Source organism: Sciurus carolinensis, chromosome 13 (genome assembly GCF_902686445.1).
Source record: "Sciurus carolinensis chromosome 13, mSciCar1.2, whole genome shotgun sequence".
In the NCBI taxonomy this organism is placed as follows: Eukaryota; Metazoa; Chordata; class Mammalia; order Rodentia; family Sciuridae; genus Sciurus; species Sciurus carolinensis.
In genome coordinates, this window is record NC_062225.1 from 52,441,135 (window position 1) to 52,455,242 (window position 14,108).

General features: G+C 35.9%; 1 protein-coding gene and 1 pseudogene across 34 annotated transcripts in view; both read left to right on the plus strand.

The window, feature by feature from the left end:
• The window catches only part of Nrxn1 (neurexin 1), a 1,060,789-nt gene that overhangs the window by 378,768 nt on the left and 667,913 nt on the right, over positions 1-14,108 (plus strand). The window lies entirely within an intron of this gene.
• On the plus strand, positions 2,500-3,031 carry LOC124963488 (double homeobox protein A-like; annotated as a pseudogene).

The window sequence follows — 14,108 nt, forward strand, 5'->3', positions numbered from 1 at the left end:
AGTCATTCAGTAGGGATCTACTGAGTGCCTGCTAGGTGCCAGGTACTGTTCCAGTCCCTGGGATACAGTGGCAAACAATCATGATGACAAGCATTACCTCAACAAAATATTCCCTTTCCTCATAGGGAGCTCATATTTTAGTGGGAAATATAGATGGAAATAAATATTTTACAGCTCAGTTAACAAAAAATACTTAGAGAAAAATAAAGATACAGATAAAGGGATAGATAGATGAAGGTGCTATTAATAACAGAGGAGGCATTCTGTTATTTTTAATTCATTCTTGTAGTATTTATTTTCTCATAGAAATGAATACTTAGAGACAATTTTAATACAGCTTATCGAAATATATTGATTTTTGAGATGTCTTGAATGTTAATTTTGGGTCACATTTGAGTGTATCTGAATTTGACATGTTACTTACAACATTAAAATCAAGAAATTTATGTAGTCGCACTTTTGAAAAAGAAAAAAAGTATGTGTGTATGTGTGTGAGTGTGTGTTTAAAAGGTGAAGCTATTCCCCACCTTTCAAATTGGCTTAAATTGCAGCATTTTTATTTACTGAGTTAATGTGGTAAGTGCTGGACTTTAGTAATGAAATTTCAGGATGGAAGCTGTTTGCACCTTCAATGTAATTTTGTGTCCCTCAGGGTTGTTGCTGGTGAGTAAGAGTGAAGAATTATTTTTCTTCCACTTGGAATAGACACTAAATGAAAAGATGGATTATGGAGGAAAGAATGCCCTCCGGTATGCTGAGAGGAGAGAATTCAGGCTTAGTAGTAAAGTAACCTTTAGTTTCTGACATTAAGGTAATAAAGAGGAACCATAAAGAAGTTGCTTGTTTATTTCCAGTTAATTTTTTTTCTTTATTTCTTTTGCTTTCGATCGTCTCCTCTGAAATTTATAGGAATTGTTACTTGACATAGATATAAATTAAAAATAGTATACAGCATATACAACTCTGGTGGAAAAAGCTATCCTTTTTTCAGGTCAGAAAGAGTAATAAAAAGAATAAATATTTTTTAAACAATTTAACTACTCGGTAACATTAGAATAGAAAGCTAAAGTGTGAATGCAAAAAAAAATTGAATTTTCTCTCAAATTGTTGCATATCTCAAATCAGTGTAGATGTTTATATCAGTAGGATTTTCCCCATATGAAGATCCTGGGGCTATGACTAGCTGACCTACACAATACAAAATATTGACTGTGCAAGATGTACGTAAATAAAATAATAAAACTTTATGGAAGAAATAAGTTAGGATGCAAATAAGTAGGAAAACAAACCATTGCTCCTGGACAGAATGATTCAGGTTTTAAAGAATATTTTATATTTAGGGCAGCTGAATTCATAATCTCAATTTGGGGAAAGGGATTAAGGACTTTACAAATTACAAAATTAATGTGCAATCATAAATTTCTATGAAAGGCCAAAATTTATATAAAAATAACAATTTGGTTAAGTTGCCTACATGATAATAAAATGTTAAGTGAAACAAGTGTAATTAAAACAATCTGGTTTTGGCACAGAAACAGATAAAAACATATGGAGTAAATGGAGTCTAGATGTGGGTCTAAATACATATGGAGTTTAGTTTACACATGATGTTTAAAAATTGTGGGGAGGGGCAGGGTATGTACTTAGTGGGATAGATCTTGCATAGTACATGAGGCCCTGGATTCAATTCCCAGCACAGAGACAAAAAACAAAAACAAACCAAAAAGAAAACTGTGAGGAAAGAATGTCATCCTTAATAGTGTTGGAAGAACTGATTATACATCTGGAAATGCAACTAGAAAGTAGTGCTTACCCAGAGGTTGAGTTCATGCTTATAAACTCACTAGTTCAGGGCCTGGTTACAAAGGTTATCCAATTCTGTATACAATTTTTGTTTTACTTAAGAGTTCTATCAAACCTTTACTTCATGCTAAGCTAAATCATTTTTTGATTAAGGAAACATTCTCTCTTCTAAAATTAAACAGATACTTTATTTTCTTTTAATATATCTTTTCTTGTGGGGGGGAGCAAAAGGGGGAGGTGGATTTAACCCGGGGCAGTTTACCGCTGAGCTACATCCCCAGCCATGGGTTTTTTTTTGTTTGTTTTCTAGGTTTTAGATTGAGACAAGGTCTTGCTAAGATGCTTAGGGCATTGCTAAGTTGATGCGACTAGCCTTGAACTTGTGGTTACAGGTTTGAGCCACCATGCTCAGCTAATTTCTGCTGTCTTGATGAGAATTGTCTTCCTGTTGGCCCAAGGTCTTTTACAGTATGGCCAGAGACAAATTTTCTCAGTGAACTTGTCCTTATTCTTCATTTTTCCACCTTAGTTTGAGTCAAATTTCATTGCTTGATTTCTTACCTCAGAACTTTCATCCACCTTTATATTCCATCCTGGAGTGCCTTGTTTTCAAATCTCCTTTTTCAAATCTGCCTTTCAAGATGTGATCTAAGGATCTCTTAAATGGATGCTTGCACATCAGCTCTCTCTTCCAACATGTCACAAGACAACTTTTCAAACAAGACTGCACTAACGAATTCTAGGCACTATCACACCAAATTCACCAAAGAGCAGCTGAAAATTCTCATCAACACCTTTATCCAAAACTGTATCCAGATTATGCTACCAAACAAGAACTTGGTTCGGAAATCAACACTGAAGAGTCAAGAATCCAGATTTGGTTTGAAAATCTTAGAGCTAGGCATAGATTTCAGATAAGACCAAAACTTAAGGAGGCTTTGGAATCAAGTCAAGGCCCTAGGTGAGATCACCTTCAAGAACAGATCCTAAGTGGAACGGTCAGATAGCACTGTACCACCTACAGCCCCTCTCAGCTGCACACCCTCATCAAGGCCTTCATGAACAACTCCTATCCTGTGATTCATTCCACAGAACGGCTTGCTAAGAAAATCAGGGTTCCTAAATTAAGAATCCAAATTTGGTTTCAAAATGGAATATCTAGATTCTGTGTGCAGAGAAAAGAGAACCTGATGAATCCTTCAAACAAGGCCAGGGACAAGGTGTTTGACATGGAGTTCAAGGTAAAGAAGGCACATAAAATGGCACCAACATGAGCCCTCATGATCTAGTCACTTCCCATAAGCCCTACTTCTGAACACTGCTGCACTGGGAACTTCAACACATGAGCCTTTGGGGAATCTTCTGGATCCAAAGTACAGTGGTAACATCATTGATGGTGACCAGTTTCCTTCACCATCTGAAGAGTTCTTTGACATTACTGGAAGTAGGCAGTTAGGTCTGGTTCTACACGATAAACACATTACCAGTATGTTTCACCGTCTGCCCTCTCTCTACTCCTGCTGAACATCTCTGTAGAGTTCAAAAAGGTATTTAAGAGAAAATAGGAGCAAGACTGCCACCCCAAGAGCAAGGCAGGAAGATTGAATTGGGAAAAACCTATGTGGAAAAGAAAGATCAGTGTCTTATTCAGGTCAAAGGAAGAACTCAACTCTGCACTCAGTTTGGCCAAGACGTCCTGCCCCTTGCACCAGTGGCCTGCTGTTAGAAGGCCAGCAGTCATTAATTATGTGCCAGGAGATACACGCAGAAATTACTATGGGGAAAGATCTCTGAATCCTTTGGCTTATTCAATAGAAAATTCCAATGGCTCCAGCTTCACCAGCAATTCATGCTAGAATGTGGTGCACACAGGATACAAATCCAGCATATTTGGTATCACCGACCTGGTGGCTATGGTTCTTCATTTTTCCTGGGAGTATACTGTGCTGTTGATACTTTAAGCCAAGCCTTGTGGAGATGATAATCAGGACTTCCGGAAGCAAAGACACACAATGGGCCCTGCACAGCCCTCCTGAGCCAGCCTGGTGTCAGAGTTCATCAGACCTTGAGATGAAGAAAATAAACTTCGTAATAATCATTTTCAGTCATCAGAGTAGTGATTGACTCAAGCAAAAATCATGAATTGATTTTGAAACCTTAAAATATTTGAAGAACAAAAAATGTACACCACCTAGAAGAATTTCCTCTCTCTTGTTCTTTTTAATTGATAAATCAAAAGTAAAAATATCTGTGGAGAAAAAAAGAGACATGATATAAATTTTACCTTTTCTATGAAATGTATTTTTACACTTTGAAAACAATCTCTTCGACTTTCAATTTCCATGGCCTAGTATCCCATGTGTGTTGTGAATATCTTGTGAGCTGCATCCCAAACTCATCTGTGTTTGCAATACAATTAACATAGTGCCACACACATAGTAGGTCCTTAATATGTTTCTTTAATTAATGAACTAATTATTTTCCCAGGGGTCCCATGGCTTATTTGTAATTAACACATTCTAAAATAATGCTGATTTGAACAACTTTATAATTCTAAATACACCAGTTTAAAAATGCATTTTCCCTTGAATTCCCCCTTTAACTCTTCAGTTATTTGTGTATGAATATACCAATCCTAAATCGTAGTAGCATTTCTCTGAAAATCTCTTGGATTGCTTACATTACATAAGTATAGGGGAATGTGGATTTCAGGGAGAACAATGGACTGCATCAAAAAGAGGAATTGCAGATGCAAGAATCCAGTGTCAGAGAGGTCTCCCCAGACAACACCTGCAGCAACGTCGGAAAGTGCTTTGAAGGCTTGGAGTGGCTATTCTGCTGAATAACTGAATATCCACAGAGCCAAGATCCATGACCTTGAGCACAGCAGATATTTCTGCTGAATGGGATCTTATTCCAAGAGAAGTCAAATTATTCTTTTCAGTCGCCAAGAAAACCTCAAAGCTTTCAAACCCCTTTGCCTTAAGAGATGCCTCAAATTCGCTAAGGGAACCCACAGGACGGAGAGACCATAGAACGCTGCTGAATGGCTTGGAAGCATAAAAGTTTCCATTTTACACAGAAGTCTGATGTTTCTAGGTTACATGCCAAGTGTGAAAAGGACTTTGACCTGAGGTAGGAAGAAGGCTGAAGGGCTGCTTCTGTGCTTTCCTAGAGTCTGAGCTAGATGAAGAATAAAGGATTTATTTCACTGAAGGCAATCAGAAGGATTGCCAGAGCCAGGGACATTCAATCTTGACCCATTTACCCCTCTTCCATTTTCTCTCCTTACAGCATCCAAAGTGCCTGCTTTTTACTTAGTCAAACAAGCAACAGGAAATGAGGGAAATGGGGAAGAAATTCTTTGTCTTCAAATCCAAATACATGTGAAAAAATCACAAGCAGAAATTTACTAAAAAGCTTTTGTGAGGAACCTTTTAGTCAGTGCTTGGCTTAGTTTGAAATCCTGAGCCAATCATTTTTTAAGGTATACCAGTAAAGAAAGCAAAAATCAGTCCTTGGCACATTGGTCTCTTAGTAGAAAGAAAGGAGCATGGACACTTAAGATTCCAGCTGGCAGTTGCAAAGATGTGCAAACTTGTTGAAGAAAGATGAGCCTGTTGGGGAGGGTACTGATGAATGGGATATCCGCTCTTCTAACCAACTATTTTGGAACAGGCTCTTGTTCTGTGTCTTTCTTTATCTATTTATTTTATCCTACAACTACCTTCCATGATCTTCTCCTGAAAGTATAAAATCCTTGTTTTTAATGTTCCTTGGAGATATTTTGCTTCCATATACTTTTCATTCACTTAAGGATTTGTTGTTATTTGGGGTATTTTTGTTGGTTGATTGGTTTGGGGTACTATGGATTGAACTTCGGGTTGCTCTATTCCAGAGCTTCATACCCAGTTCCTTTGATTTTTTTCTGAGACAAGTTCTTGCTAAGTTGCTGAGGCTAGCCTTGAACTTGTGGTCCTCCTGCCTCAGCCTTCCAATTGGAGAACTACAGGCATACTCCACTGAGTTCAGTGGTTGCTTCAGGTTTTATTCTGACCAGTAACTTCTTAAAGAGCACTGTGAAAGATAGTCTTTTATGAACTTGGAACATTTGCCTTCTTTGCCAGAATACTTAAACCTATACATTTTTGTGTATAATGAGTTTTAGAAATTGGCTGCATATTTAAATTCAAGAAAACTGAGGACAGTTGAATTCAGTTAATTGAGGACTTCTGGATTTGGGCAAATATGATTTTCTAAGGTGGCAGCAATTTCAGTCCTCTATTACCCCTCAGATGATGCTTCCTTCAGGAAAGAGATATTGTGATATCATTATAGGTTTTAGCTGTTCACATTTCTGAGGAGTGTTCATTCATGTGGTTTTGTGTGAAGATTGGCTCTTAAAAAGAACTGTGACCTGAAATCAGATGCATTTAAAGGTTGGTCTGATGAAGTAGCATGCACATATTGGGAAATGTACTTAAGTGCTTCTATCTAATTAAAGTATGCTAGATGACTTTCTAGTTAGTCAAGCACTATGAAAATGTAGCCCAACATGATACACAGGCAGGTCACATGAAAGGTGTAATTACCTAAAAGAACCACAAAAATTTTTGCATTAGCATAACTAAATCAATATAGTGTCAAACTATTTCACATGAAGTGCATAGGTCATGTATCTCTGAACCCTTGGGTTACTACCATTTCTGCAAAGCTTCTGAAAACCCTCATGCCCAGGCCACATGTTGCCCATTAAATAAGAATAAATATTGAGGTGGGGGCTAGATCCAGACATCACATTTTTTTCTTATTAATGCACTATACTTACACATAATATTGGTTCATTATGACATAATTATGTTGCATGGAATGTAATTTGCTCCACTTCAGTTCCCAGTACTTCTTCTTTCCCTCCTCTCCTTCCTCTCAGGTGTCATTACCTTTAAGCCTCTTTAGGTGATTTTGTTTTGTTGTCATCTTGACTACTGTTATGACTAGTAAACATTTTAATCACATTACTTCAGTCTGTCATACCTGGTTGTTGCTGGCATCAACCAATCATTGGGTTCTTTTCAAGATTGTGGTGTTAATTTCATTTTTATTACAAAACAGTATAGATTTTGTCCACAAAAACATTTACTATCAATTTAAAATAAAATGCTTTATATGTTTTAAAATAGGGCTGTCTAAACATAGAAATCAAAGATTTTCATTAAAATAATATGTATCAAAAGAAGCTGCAAAAGCCCAAGTTTTGAAGATGAGAAGCTTAACAAATTAGTGTAAATGTGAAGTAAGGGTTGAAATGATCATTTCACTTTGAGGCTATAGTTGAGAAAAATAATATTATTTGGTGATTTGAAAGACATGAAGTTATAATTTTATATATATTGAAAGTAATGCAAATCAGGTTTGTTGAGAAAGGTAATTCAGATGGATTATATGATAAGAGACTGTCCTATAGTCTTCAACATTAGTATTTTCTTCCATTCTGAAACTATTACTATGTCCCTTCAAATGTATTGAAAATAGCAGTAGAAATGCAGCATAGTAGAAAGACCAGAGGATTCAGAGATAGAGATCCAAACTTTAGTCCAAGGTATTCAAAAGTCTTTTGCCAATCCTCTTCACATCTCTGGTACTGTGTTTTCTTATTTGTAACACAAAAATGCTGCACTGAATTATTGCTTTTTATTGTTTAGATGTTGAACGATTAGTGGATTATAAATCAATTTAGAATAATGTCTATTTTTATGAAAAATAGAAGAGTCTGTTATAGATAGAAAGCTTGTGTATATGAGTCCTAAGTAATTGGTCAAGACATTTTTGAAAGCTCTTGAATTAGAAGGTCTAATGTGTATAGTTTATGAATTAGCAGGAGGGAGGAACCACAGTATGGTAACAGGTGGAACACCTTCTTTCAACAATAGTATTAAAATATATTCCATGCAGAGTCAAGAAAAATGACTTCTTTTAAAAGAAAAACCTTGTCTCCACATGGTGTTTGGTTTACTCATAACAGGTAGAAAAGGAAACAAAAACACATATAGAATCTGTGAATGGGGACTGTGTCCTGTCCTTGAGACCAGAGAATTCTCACTGTAAGAAATGAATGATGTTTTGTGAATCATGACTGATGATTCAAGAGGTGGTGGTATTCAGTCTGGCCAGAATGAATATTCTTTAGTCAATTTGCTTCCAAACTAAGGAGTGGAAATGTGCTCTGCTTTTCCCTTTCATATATATATTTCTTTCATTTAGTTTTACATCTTTTTTTCACTATCTGTTGGTAAGTGGGTTCTTACCGTGGAGAATAGGACAAGGAAAGATGTAGTACTTTACAAAAAGACAAAAACAAAACAAACCTCTCCAAACCAAAAACCAAATTAAAACAAAACACCACAAAAAAAAAACCCAAAACCAACCAAACAAAAATAACCATATTGAGTTTCAACCTAAACTGGTTCTTAGAATTAACTAGGGACTAAAATATAACAATAAATCAACAACATGTATCCCATTTGTTTACAATAATAAAACAAAATAAAATTTAAAAAAATATATAACAATAAATCATCAAAAGATTCAACTCAATAAACTAAAACATGTGGCTAGAGGTACTAAAACTATGCCCTTTTAGAGGGTTTTCTAGTTTATTCTGATGGTCATCCTTGTTTGGGATCAGCTGGTCAAGAGGTTCAACTTCTTATCCCAATTCACCTGTGCCTTGCTATAGATACCACAGAATTCTTCCTCAACTTTTTGGGTGTGCCTCTTCCAACAAAAAGTTTGCAGTTCTGCAATTCATCAAGATTTCTGATAAAGTTTGACAGTTCAAATAAAGTTATTTACAAATCAGCTGAAGTTCACTACTTATATTGCATCCTAAGATTTAAATTTATAGGTAAAACTAAAAAAGGAGATAGCAATGATTCTACATTTTAGGAAGGGTTCCCATACCAACTGATTGGCAAAGACTGGTGTTGAAGAATGACCAGGCTATCCTCTCACATGTCCATGTTTGCAATCCTGTCCCTTCCCTTCATTCCTACCACTGAAGACTGATCTGGGCATAGACTTCTTATGCCAACTGAAGCAACTGAGGAATTGAAAATTTGAAAGGAATTACCTCAAGACTAAGTTTCACTGGAGCTGAGTCACACACATGTCTACCACAAGAGGAGATCAGAAATTCTGCTATAAGAAAGCTTGAATTTACTCAGAGTTTATTCCTTTCCAAGATTTGATGGTTTAACAATTCCTTCTCTTCTGTGAGACACCTCAGAAATCCTCCGATAAAATTCTGTGTCTTTACAGTGAAGCTGGAACTCTACTGGAGTTGGGAAGTAAGTAAAACACCAAGGCATCCATCACCTATATTGAACTAATTTTTGCCCAATACATCTAGAATGCTGCCAGTTTTGTACCATCCTTGGGAGAACTGAGTAAACAGTACTCAAATCAGATGAAGACATTGGGGTGGGAAAAACTGAGCTACACAATGTTGATTTATAATGTTTTCAACACAGCTATGATAGATGGTGTAAGGGAGATTATAGAACCCTTGTTATGTAAATAATAATAAAATAATAATAATGATAATAATGTCATATCATTACATTTCAGGTCTTATTTTTCTAAAATCTGAAAGTGTGGTATGACTGGATACCTATAGTCATTATACTAAAAGCAACTCAGACTCAGCTATGTTTACTTTTTAACGGCAATTGACCACTAAACATAACATGGAGAACTGAATCCAGGGCTCCTAATTCCACATTAAGAGATCTAGCCATAGGAAAATACTAATCCTTTTTGATGATAATTCTGTACTTTTAGAAATAAGTGTAATTCCAAATTAATTCAAATAAATTTATAGTAACATTAGCTTTCTCCTAAAATAGCTAATTTTTCTAGAAATTGCATTTATATGTTGAAGTACCTTAAATTAGAAGGAAAAAAATAACCATCAAAGACATTCTTCTGACACACCAGGAAATCCATTGAAGGTGTTCTTTTCTGGGCTAAGGAAGACAAGTAATTGAAAGTATGCTTTTGAATAAAAGACCTCTGTGTTCCTTTATTTTTTATGAATTTTTGAGTCCTCATAGGAAAAGAGGAGAGCTAGCTCTGGAAGCCCAAGGAGGTAAAGGTTGACATGGGAAGTTCCTTTTTCAAAGCAGCATCCATTTGAAATCTTTCAAGACATTTTAACTCTAGCATGTCACCCAACTTTATCAGTTGGAAAGAGTTTGGCACAGAGTTGGACTCCAGTAAATGTTTATTGAATGAATTGATGAAACAGTGGCTCAATAAATCAAGAATGTTGTAGAACCAGAGAATTTTATAATGGAAAGATCATACTGGAGATCACTTAGTCCAGAAAGGAAAATGAGGCCCAAGGAGGCTAAACAGGATGTCAAGAGCAGAGAATGGAAAAGTGCTAAGGAGAAAACAGTGCACAACTCTCAGGATACTTAGCTCAAGAGTGTTCCTTGAGAGAATGAAAAAAGAAAAAAAAAAAGTCAAAAGTAAAAATATCAATTATTTTGCAGCTCTTACAGTTTCAACCCTGTTAAAAATAACAAACCACCAATAGGGACTTGTATTTCCTTTTCTTTTTTCTGTGTATAGTACTTCCATCTCTTTCATACTTTATGAAGTATAATTAACCTAATGCTTCTAGATTTAGTGTGTTGGGCATAATTATATTGTGGGTAATAAAAGATGTGGTAATCCTTATTTTTTAAAACTGTTGGACAGTCGTTTGAAATACAGTGGTTATTTTAATAATAATGATGATCATAATAGCTAACTTTAATTAATTGCCTACCATATGCCCAGTATGATTTTATACATATATAGCAGCATGTTGAATGAAAACTTTTCTCTTAAAATTGTTGACTGGTGCCCTTTGTAACAAGAATAAACATGACTCTCATTATAAATAGACCCTCCCCAAATTGGCAAGTTATCTCCCTCAGCATTTGCTAAAAGACATCAAAACTGCTTTTTGGACATCTCCAAACACACTGTCCACTTTCTCACCTCATATCTTCTGTACCTAAGCAGGGAGGATGGATGAACTGAGAAAATTGCCAGGTTCTAGAGTATGAAAATGTACTGTTCACAGAACAGTATGCTTCCCTCAGCCAAGATAACTAAAGGAATAGGCTATGGTAGCATCAGGAACAGAGACTGACTATGTCTGAACAACAAGAGAGGTAGCGTACCACATTCTTGGGGCATGACTTTGTAGGCATCAAACTTGCTGAAGCTGGGTTGAGGCAGAGGTGGCCATGGGAAGTTTCTGAGGAAGGGAGAAGGGAACTGGAAAAATGGATGGCTTCAATGGGAGTGTAGCCTATGTGTTCCACATGTGGTGGAGCTGGATGCCTATGATTCTGTCGGTTAAGCAGACACCCCCTTTAGGCTTTGACATGAGCCATCTGGCAAGTGTTACTCCCAAAAAAGGGCACTTTCTGGGGCAATGGATTACAGTAAGCAGATGTTATGGAGTCTACCAGAAGAAGGGCATCTAGGGTCAGTGTAGGTGAAACAGAGCAGCAAGTATAGCCAAAAGAAAGGACTGAAAGATTAACCACTGTCCTTTACTCTTCCACCTGCTTCCTCCCCCCAGAATTTGTAAGGGCCATCTATCTCCAAAGGAGGGATGATGCATGGAGTCATACTACACCCTCATCCCACAACTAAAAACAGAGAGATAATGAGGGATGAAATTTAGGTCAAATCTCAACTTAAACATGTAAATTAGCCTAAGCTTTCAATAACCAAAAAACAGCCAGAGATTCAATGATTCTGCCCCAGATTTTGTTAAAATATGGGCAAAAGTAGTAACTATGCATGTTTGAAAACAGTGTTTTCTAATACATCCATAATAAATGCTCTTTTATATTTATATCCCAATAATTGAAAATCTTTAATGAATTTATTACCGCATAGAGTCTTATTTAATCCTCATAACTACTCTATTAAATGGATGCTAGTATTATCATATCCATTTACTGATGAAAAAAATGAGACTTTCAGGTCATCAATCTTTTGTCTAAGTGTTCATGATGTATTTATGACTACAGAGCTGCTGCTTCTGTGTTCCATAACTTCATAAATGTGGGTCTAATTATTATTGATCCCCTACCTACCCAGAGCAAACTTCTCCACACAGCAGCCAGACCTATCTTTTGGGATGTACATTAAATCATGTCACTACCCAAATAACAAAAAAAAACAACATATTCTCATTGTATACGAAATAAAATCCAAGAATTTGACCAAGATTTAGAAGGTCCTACAGGATCTAGTCCCACCTCACATCTCTGTTCTCGTCTCATTCATTCCATGTTGCCTATTTGACTAAGCTGCGTGCTCACTGATTTTTTTTTTTTTCCTATTCCAATATTTTCTCATTTTAGGAGGTGGCAATTTCAAACATGGTTTCTCAACATTCAGGTCTCATCTTCTAAGAGAGCTTTCCCAGTCATTGTCATCTCTCATGGCACTCTTCTACTTGCTCGGTATCACATATGATGGCTTTTGCTCATTTATAGTTATATCTCTCTCACCAGTTTGGTGAGAGGAGACCCTGAGGGCCTTGTTTATTGATACATTTTATGCCTAAAACAGTGTGTCCAAACCGTGGGCATCTAAAATATAACTGAAAACTGACCAGGGCCTGGATGAATATTAATCTCCCTGTATACTAGGTGCTTTATGTGGGTTACCTTTGGATTCAATAGTCATTTTTGTCTTGTGATCAGAGATATGCCCAGGAGTTTCCAGCATCTCTTCCTTCTCTGGTGCAAAAATGGTATTCTACAATTCATCTCTTCCTAGTTTATACTGATTTTAATGTATTCAAACTTACAACTTTGCATTATTTTAATAACAAGTTAGCACTAGATCTTTAAAAAGAAACAGTAAAAATAAGTCATAAAGCCTTGATTGGGCAAGGGGGTAAGTGGAGGTACATAGATCTTTTCCTACCCCTGCATAATTCCTCATTATACTCACCACCTATTTATTTACTCCCTCCTTTACTTAAGACTGGGGATAAGAAGATAATTTTAGTTCTTTCTTTAAAGGAATTGTCATTCTTGTTTTAAGCATGATAGACTTTGATTTAGCAGTATATATTTCCTCCATGCTAGGTATTATTAACTTTAGAATGTTCCAAGTTCACTTAACTATAATAAGTGGAAAAGATGCAGCCCAGGTCCATCAGTTTTCATTGAGTCTGGTCACATCTAGAATGCATGATTGTTATCAGTTACAGTAGAGTATGAACAAAGATATTTCTCAAAAGAATCATAAATGCATTTGCATGAAACTTATTAAGTTCATTCACTAACAATGATGACTTGTTAGACTGTACCAAGAGATATTATACCCTTTACATTTATCCAGAAGAGTAGTGCTAAGTTTCCCAACCCAGAGAGAATTCTATTGTAATATTGCCTAAAGGTGAAACACGATGAGAATAGAAAATCAGAGATTACTCCCAATGATTCAAAGACTGGACCCTCTGCTGGATGCATATTAAATAGATATTTGACATTACTACACACTGATCAGCTCTCTACACCCCTCCCCCGCTGGCTTATTTTTCCAATCAAAAGATGCAAAGTAATTGAGCTGGATATTTATCCCTTTAGAAAAATGCCATGATATCAATATTAATTTTGTCTTTAATGCTTAACTCGGAAATAACAGATGTAAAAAATTCCTTAAAATTATTTAAAAATAAATTGCAACAATGTAAGAATCTGTTTAACAATAGCACTCTAACATCTTATTTTAAAGTCACCTGGAGGATCACATCACAGTGCTAATTCTGTGTTGAAGATTGGGGAGGGGTCCTGAGGTCTTTAATTTCTCACAAATTCCAGGTGATGCTGATGACCTGTCCCCTAGGTCATAGTCAGAGTGGCATATAGTAAGAGATCATGTTTTTAAAGCAATTTTTCTTTACACCATGCTTTCCAATTCCATATGAAGTTCTCTGATGTTCTGTTTTTATTTTCCAAGATATTATTTGTATTTATTTTTAAAAAATCAAATTCTAAAATTTAGATCAGTTTACTCAAATGGCCAAATTTTTTTGATAACCCAAAATATAGAGTTTAGAGTTAAAGGCAATAGTGCTCTGATTTTACAAAGAAAGAATCATAAATTGTGTACTCTTTGGAACTTGGTTAAACAGGTAAATTGTTCAGTATAGATTACCCTAAGTTGGTAATGAAGTGATTTTCTACTTGAAGTCATGTACATCATAACCATTTTATAAA